Source organism: Passer montanus, unplaced genomic scaffold, assembly GCF_014805655.1.
Source record: "Passer montanus isolate IOZ18808 unplaced genomic scaffold, ASM1480565v1 scaffold45, whole genome shotgun sequence".
In the NCBI taxonomy this organism is placed as follows: domain Eukaryota; kingdom Metazoa; phylum Chordata; class Aves; order Passeriformes; family Passeridae; genus Passer; species Passer montanus.
In genome coordinates, this window is record NW_024369373.1 from 3,006,865 (window position 1) to 3,014,529 (window position 7,665).

Consider the following 7,665-nt stretch of genomic DNA (forward strand, 5'->3'; position numbering starts at 1 on the left):
TAATCCCTGCACTGTAAGTAAGAACATATGGCAAACCATTAGTCATCAGCCAGTGCCTGGACACAGTGTTGTTCTAGAAAGTGGGCTGGCCAAGATGGTGAGGGAAGGATGGGGTTTTTAATAGGAGCTTTTATCAGGGTTTTAAATGTTCTCAAATCAGAGACAGATCTGAAGATTTAGAAAGTGTGTGAGCAGGTAAAGTGCATTAGCAAATCCCCCTGTGAAGTTTAACAAGGGCGTTGTGGTAGCCTTTGAGGTTGTGATGTAAAATAAGCCTCTGCTTCCCTTTATATGGAAGCATCATGTGTTCTCAGAAGCCAAGGGCTTGCCTTCATTTCTAGGTGTGCAAATTGCTTTCTATCAAATGGAAATAAACTAATTTAGGTAAATAAACACATTGCTGGTTTTTTTTTCTTTTTTTTTTTTTTTCCCCAAGTATATGCATATGTTGACTGTCATTCCAGGAGCTCCCTTAAAAATTTGTGTGGCTGTTTACCATCATCTATGGCTCCTCTTCACATGACATAGTCCCTCCAGCAATCCCCTCCAGTTGTTGAACCCACAGGAAATGTCATGTATGTTGTAACTCTCTCTGACCCTGTTCTTCCTCCCATTCTTTGATAAAATCCACTGCTTGTCTCACTAGATGTGTATGGTCAATCACAGCTCTAGGGCAAGGATTGCCTCTATTTTAATATGCAAATAGGCATGTGATGAAGCAGGATTGGTCTTTCTGGGTGTAAATGAAAAACAAACACATAATGGTAATCAAGGCAACTGCCTGAAATGGAGGTGATGGAGGGGAATGCCTTTTCAACATAACATCTGCCAAATATCCTTTTGTCTGAAGAGAAAGAAGTTCCCACAAAGAGAGAAGGGATGTTAGAAAGCTTTCTTGTGTTCTCTTCCAGGGAGCGGCTGCAGCACCAACCAAGACTTTTAAACATCTCTGGTTTTTTTGAAGTGATGAGCCTTTTAAAAATAATATTGCATGGGTAGTGTTGGTGAATAGGAATTGAGGGAGATGTGCTACTATGCTTGTTCTCTTACTAGTCATTGACTGGAAATGCTCACAAAAGGAATAAAAAGTACATTTGCCTTGTTAATACAATTTGTATTACATATTCATAAACCATTTCATAAAGCTCCCAAGGAAAAATTCAATTGTACTGAAAGCACATAATGGTAGAGTGGCCATACAGAAAACAGGCAGCATGTTGCAGAATTAACTGCACAATGAATGAAATGCAATGTCTATAATAAACCCATTCAGATATAAATTATGGGAGAGTAGATGAAATGTTTGTTAAGCAATAAAGCTTGCAACCGTACATATGAAATTGAATGGGATTTATCATAAAATATTGTGGAGGATACAGTCTGAATATGTGTTACAAATTGGCTGAATTAAAAATAATCCAAGGAAAGCAAGCTTTTGGGAGACTGAAAATTTTAGGAAATGAGTTCATAAGCTGTTTAGCTCTGACCCAAAGTCCCCCAGTGCCAAGAAAAAGAGAGGCAAGAAAATAAGAACAGAATAATTTCTTAGAGGACCACAGTTATGTTGTCTTAATTTTAACCTCCTAAATTTTGTCCAGTAATCAAACTTCCTGTTGAACTAAGAGTATCTCACTGGAGTAGAGGGTAGAGAATTTGGCCCAGCAGTGTTTGGTTAGTGTGATTTACAGTGGAAGATTTCCCCCCCCAACTATTTATCTCAGCAAGGCTGTTGTACTGAGGACAGGATAGATGATATTTTGGTTGGACCTTAAAGAGATATGTGGTATGTTTTCCCAAAAGACTTTACCAGATATCTCTATACAAACAACAGAGCTGCTGAAGAACACATTCTGTGGGATTCCATACCAAGCTTGACTGAAGTCCACTTCTCAAAATGACAGAGCCTACACTTTTGCTCAATTTTCGTAAATTAAAAATACTTACAGTTTTCACAACATGATGGAAATATTGTACTGGTGAACAACAACCAAGAGAATCACCAAACCCTTAGAATTATATTTAAAATTCAAATAGATGTTTATGAGATAGGGGGGATAAAAAGAGAGTGCATAATTTCCAACCACAAATAACATTTGTAGCTATGGAAACATAGGACAACCTAAGAAAAATAAATAAGAGCTGTAGAATCTGTGCCTGAGAAGGTTAAGAACATTATCCCTTTTCTTAATCTTACCTAGATGCTTTTCAGGTCTTTTCTCTCCTTTTGAAGCAATAAATAATGACCACTTCTCAAAGTAGTTAAATGTACATAAAAAAATCTGGAAGCCAGCACAAAGTGCTGTTTCTGTAAGGGCTTTAAGATGGTTGCTCTGATTTATAGATAGAAGATCCTGCCCCTAGACTAGAGATGAGTGCAGCCAAGTGACATGGCCTTTGTAGGTCTGTTGACCCTAAGACCTTTTTTGCTGTAGGTGTGTGACACTGTGGTGACATTCCAGTAGAGTTTGTCACACTGAAGGAGTAAATACATAACTTCACCCTGAGTAACACTTGAGTCACCAGTAGATCTCCTTTAATCTCTTTGCCTATGCAGCCCAACATTGCCTCTGCTGCTGTTTCATAAATAAAGGGATCCTCCTTCTCAGAGCCACAGGGAAAGAACACTTCCAGTTGTTACTCAGCAGAGTTTTAATTCTAAGAGATAATGCCAAGCTATTCCAATGGTCCATTACTGTAGAGTTACATACAAGTAAGTGAGGAGAAATTAGCTCAAGTAGACTCCATTTTGCTTCTCTGCCTTATGGATGTATTTCCCATGTGTGAGAGATTCCATGGATTGCTTTTGTTCCCTTTTTTTCACTGGAAAAACCACACTGAGTACAAACATACATCGGCATCCCGCAGTGTATCGAGAGGCGCTGGTAATCTTACCCTTTTAAGAAATGTGGCATGTGCCCAGCACTTTTGGATTGCATTTTATTTGTAGGAATACAGGCTATGAAAACCCTCTTCCCCACTGAGGAAGAAAAGCTGGTTAACTTGTCAGCCTGCATCTGAAAGGCCAAGGGATCAAAGCTGCTCATCAGTGTTGGTTGACATTCCCCCTTAGAGCCTTTGGAAGTATCAAGTTTGCCAGTTATTGACTGCATTGCTGAGTTATCTCTTGTATAAGCAAAATTTCCATAAAGGACATAAGGCCAGGGACATGTTCACCAGGCGTTTTAAGACATGGTTGATTTGATTTTCTCATTTCTTGTTTTCTCTAAACATATTTCTCTCAAATATTAAATTGTAACAATATTATTGATTGTGTTCTGCTCATGGAGCAATAGCATCTATTTGGATTTTTACTTTTCTTTTTTTTCCTTAATGATTTGCTCAGACTGTGGAAGGAAGTAGAGGTGATGAAATACCTTTGTCCCTTGGAGATGAGGGCATTCCAGTGGAGACCAGCAGCATGACAATATGGATCTGTTAGCACCACAACAGACCAGGCAGAGTTCCTGAACACAAAACCTTTCTCTGCCTTTCAGGAAGAGATTCAGGACTTCACATCTAGACCTTAATAGTAATAGTAAAACACCAAGTTTTTCTTCAATTAGCAAATAAATTCCCACATGATTTGAATAATTCTGGAGGAAAATTCTCCAGGAGCACAATAATTGTAAAGTCAGTTGAGGGGAAAAACATGCCATGTATAATCTGCCCTGGGCAAAGAAAATGCATCAGGTTTTGAAATGCTGAATGCTGGCAATTCAGCAGAAAGTGAGTTGTGGACAGAAACAGAGTGTTCAGCTGGTAGGACAACAGCAAGGATGTTTCAGTCAATTCTGTCTTTTTCCTGTTTACTGTGTGATTGCAAGTGAAGAGGTAATACCACTCAATGAGGCAAATTTCGTTCTTAGATTCATGCGCATAATTATCAATGACCTTTTATATCTGAGAGAGAATTGATTTTGATGAGAGCTCTACCTTCTGCTCTTCATGCAGGGTCTTGCCCAATTTGTTTTACATGCTCAACAGTCATTATTTGGATGAACCAATCATGGAGATGGGTTAATATTGATAGATCTTCCAGGAAATATGTCAAAGGTAAGTAAAAATAAATAAAACATGAAATTAACATGAACATGGGTTTTTCCTAATCAGATACATGTTTCAGTAGCTCTTGCTCAAGAAGCACAATTTAACCAGGAGAATGCCATTGATATGAAAGGTTTATTAAGAAAAGCAATTCAACGTACCTGTCATACACAAGGGAATACTGAAAAAAATTAAAAATTATCCTCTGAAAAACATTTGTTGAAAGATGCACAGACATGAATCAAACAATCTTCTAAGGTTCTTTAAAATACTACAGCAAACTTTGTTTTTCTGAAACAGATCTGATCTTGAGGAACTGCCAGGTTTACTGGCACACCAGAACAGGAGGTCAAAGGACAATTATGATCCATGATTAATGTCCATTTAGCAGGTGAGAGAAACAGTAATTTCTCAAGCTCGTGTGTCCAGCAATTTTTGGTGTAATGATTCAATGCCAAGTCCTGCATCTTCTAGAATAATCTTTCTTAGGCACAGGAGGAGTTCTCGTCTTTCTGACTCAGATGGAAGCGTGCTTTGTGCTTGCAGAATGAAGGTCCATGTCTTGGTCTGGATGGTTAACAGTGGCACATTGTGCGCCAGAATTTCTCTTTGGCTTTATGGAAAGCAGTAGATGCTCAGTGCCCACATGTCTCTACTTGTTTATGCACAAAGAACAGGCTCTTAAGATTAACAAATGCTTTTCAAGAATTTTGTGCAAACAGTTTGCGTCCGTGAGTCAGTAGCAGAGGTATGAATAGAGCCCAGGGCTCCTCGCTCCTGGCCCTGTGCACCAACCACCAAGACCATTTACTTTTTTAGCCAGCGCCAGAGTGAAGATGTGAAAATACCACAAGCAAAACTTTTTATTTTTAATTTTTTTTCAGCTTTTCCACTCAGTTCTGCAGACTCAGGCAGTTTGGTTAGCTCTCCACATTGAGCGAGAAGTTAATATTGGCTTTGCCGTGGAGTTTTTCACTTCTAGGTGTATGAAAGATGAGTCTTTCCTCTTGCTTTCCCCACTGACCTCTGCTTGAAGGTGAGTGGAGATGTGTGCTGGCTTACTTTTGCTTTGAAGAAACTGCAGAAGGAGCAGGGAGTGAGGAAAATTTGGCCCATTGGGGTTCCGGCCCCAAGCTCCCGTTGGCAAAGAGCGAAGAGGATGGGGAGAAGAGGGAGGCCAGGAATAGCAAATGGCCCACACTCCCCATCTGTGCTGTTGATTCCATCCTCTGGTGATCCAGCCAGGGGATCAACAGGCCAGTTGTGCCCAGTCATTAAGGAAAGGCATGTCTGTAATTAATGGCAAAGGGCCTGATACAATAAAAGACATGTCTGCCTTTTCCACTGCAGCCCGCATAGGGCTGCGAAAGACGCCAAAGAAAATCAATGTTAAGCAGCTTGTATGGATTTGTGCAGACCTTTACAGTGCCAAAGTCCAGACATATTTCTTGTTGAGCTGAGTCCTCATATGTTTTATTTATAATTTAATGCTAAAATTTATGAAGGAGGTGCATGGCAGAGGGAGAACCCATAACCTTGTCATTTCTTTTCTTAAAGCAGCAGCTACTAGATCTAGGAAAGAATTACGTCCTCCTCCTTCTATCTGACTCCCCAGCATAAAACTTCACATGATAGAAATTTTATTCAGTCTGCTTTTGTTTTCAGTGAATCAGCTGTAGAGCTGAGATGCCTGTTGCACCTCACACAAGTTTTTATCAAAATCACTGAATGCCAATCACTTCCTCTAAACTAAATCACCTCAGCTGTTATTCATCAAGCATGCCATGTTGCATTATGGACTTTCATAACTCAGACACTTAAGGTATGAAAGAAATTAATTGCCTGTATTATTTTCCATAAAAACAAATAAACAGCACTAGGTGCCTTTTTAAACTCAATCGGAGGATTGATTTTTAAATCAAATTGTATTTCATGAGAGTTCAAGCACTCACCACTAGAAGCTATAATCTTGGAACTTTAAATATAGATGCTGTAATTCCAGAATGTCACATGCTTTAAACGTTGAAATATAAACCATTGCCATAAGAAAATGCTGTGGTTTAACCCCAGCTGGCAAATAAACATCACACAACTGGTCTCTCCCTCCCCCCACCAGTGGAGTGGGGAAGAGAATTGGAAGAATAAAAGTGTGAAATATTGTGGGCTGAGATAATTTTAATAGGTAAAGCAAAAGCCACACAAGCAAGCAAAGCAAAACAAGGAATTCATTCACCACTTCCCATGGCAGGCAGGTGTCCAACCATTCCCAGGAAAGCAGGGCTCCATCATGTGTGACAGTGTCATGGGAAGACAAATGTCAGAACACAAAACATACCCCCGTCCTTCTTCTTCCCTCAGTTTATATGCTGGAATATGTTTCCAAATGAGTTGGAATATCCCTTGGGTCAGTTGGGATCAGCTGTTCCAGCTGTGTCCCCTCACCATCCCTTGTACCCCACGGGGTGAGGAGCAGAAAGGGCCTTGACTCTGTGTAAGTTCTGCTCAGAAATAACAAAAACATCCCTGAATTATCAACACTGTTTTCAGCACCAAGCCAAAACACAGCCCATACCATCTACTGTGAAGAAAATAAATTCAACTCCGGGCAAAACCAGCCCAGAAAATAAAAGGGGTATATATAAAAATATATTAAAATCCCTTGTACCCTACCCAATCTCCTCACTGGTGGGGTGAGGAGCAGAAAGGGCCTTGACTCTGTGTAAGTTCTGCTCAGAAATAACAAAAACATCCCTGAATTATCAACACTGTTTTCAGCACCAAGCCAAAACACAGCCCATACCATCTACTGTGAAGAAAATAAATTCAACTCCGGGCAAAACCAGCCCAGAAAATAAAAGGGGTATATATAAAAATATATTAAACACGACAGCAGCATTAACAGCCTTGTTTGGAGAGAGGGAGTTTTCTTAACAGAATACATTATTTACTGGTCTCTACTGTATCATTCCACCATGATGTCAGGATTGCATTTTTCCTGGATATGTGGATCTGACATCAGCCACGTTTGTATGGCCACGCTCAGCTGAGACACCAAGGTGCAGGATTTCAGCTGGCATGAGCCCAACCATATCAGCACTGCAGACCCAGCTGAGCTTAATTGAACTGTGCTGGAAACCCAAAAGTGATGGAGCTGCCAGGGAAACAACACAGGTTCCTGCAATGGAGAAGACCCAGTGACAGGAAGAACCTCAAAATGTTTTGTTCTGCTAAATTGCCAGGAACAGGTAGGAGTCCAAAACTCATACAAGACTCATGGGTAAGAATGTAATAGTTGCATATATTTTCGTGTTCAGTTAAATTACCCAAATGACCTGATTCAGCAGAATGTGAGCTGGGAGTCTCAGGGAAATGTCTGTCACATGAGATATTTAGTTAAATTTGGTTAAACAGTTAAATATTACCACTCTTATAAGCAAAAGAACACAAACTCCACCTAATCCAAAACACCTCACATTTTCTTTAACAAAAACGTGTTTCCTGTTTTTTCTCTCCCCTTTTTTGGGGGCCTCAAATATGTCAGTTGTTTAAAAGATGTGACTGCCCTTATAAATGTATCGAAGATAAGCTAGGTTGTAAAGGATTCAGGTTCATGAACTGTGT

At 39.8% G+C, this 7,665-nt stretch overlaps 1 long non-coding RNA gene across 1 annotated transcript; it reads left to right on the forward strand.

Moving 5' to 3' along the window:
• Positions 1–3,954: 3,954 nt before the first annotated feature.
• On the forward strand, positions 3,955–7,265 carry LOC120508156. Its single transcript, XR_005628943.1, has 3 exons — positions 3,955–4,053; positions 4,929–5,080; positions 7,027–7,265. It is a non-coding gene; the product is annotated as an uncharacterized LOC120508156 (long non-coding RNA).
• The last annotated feature ends 400 nt before the right edge of the window (positions 7,266–7,665 follow it).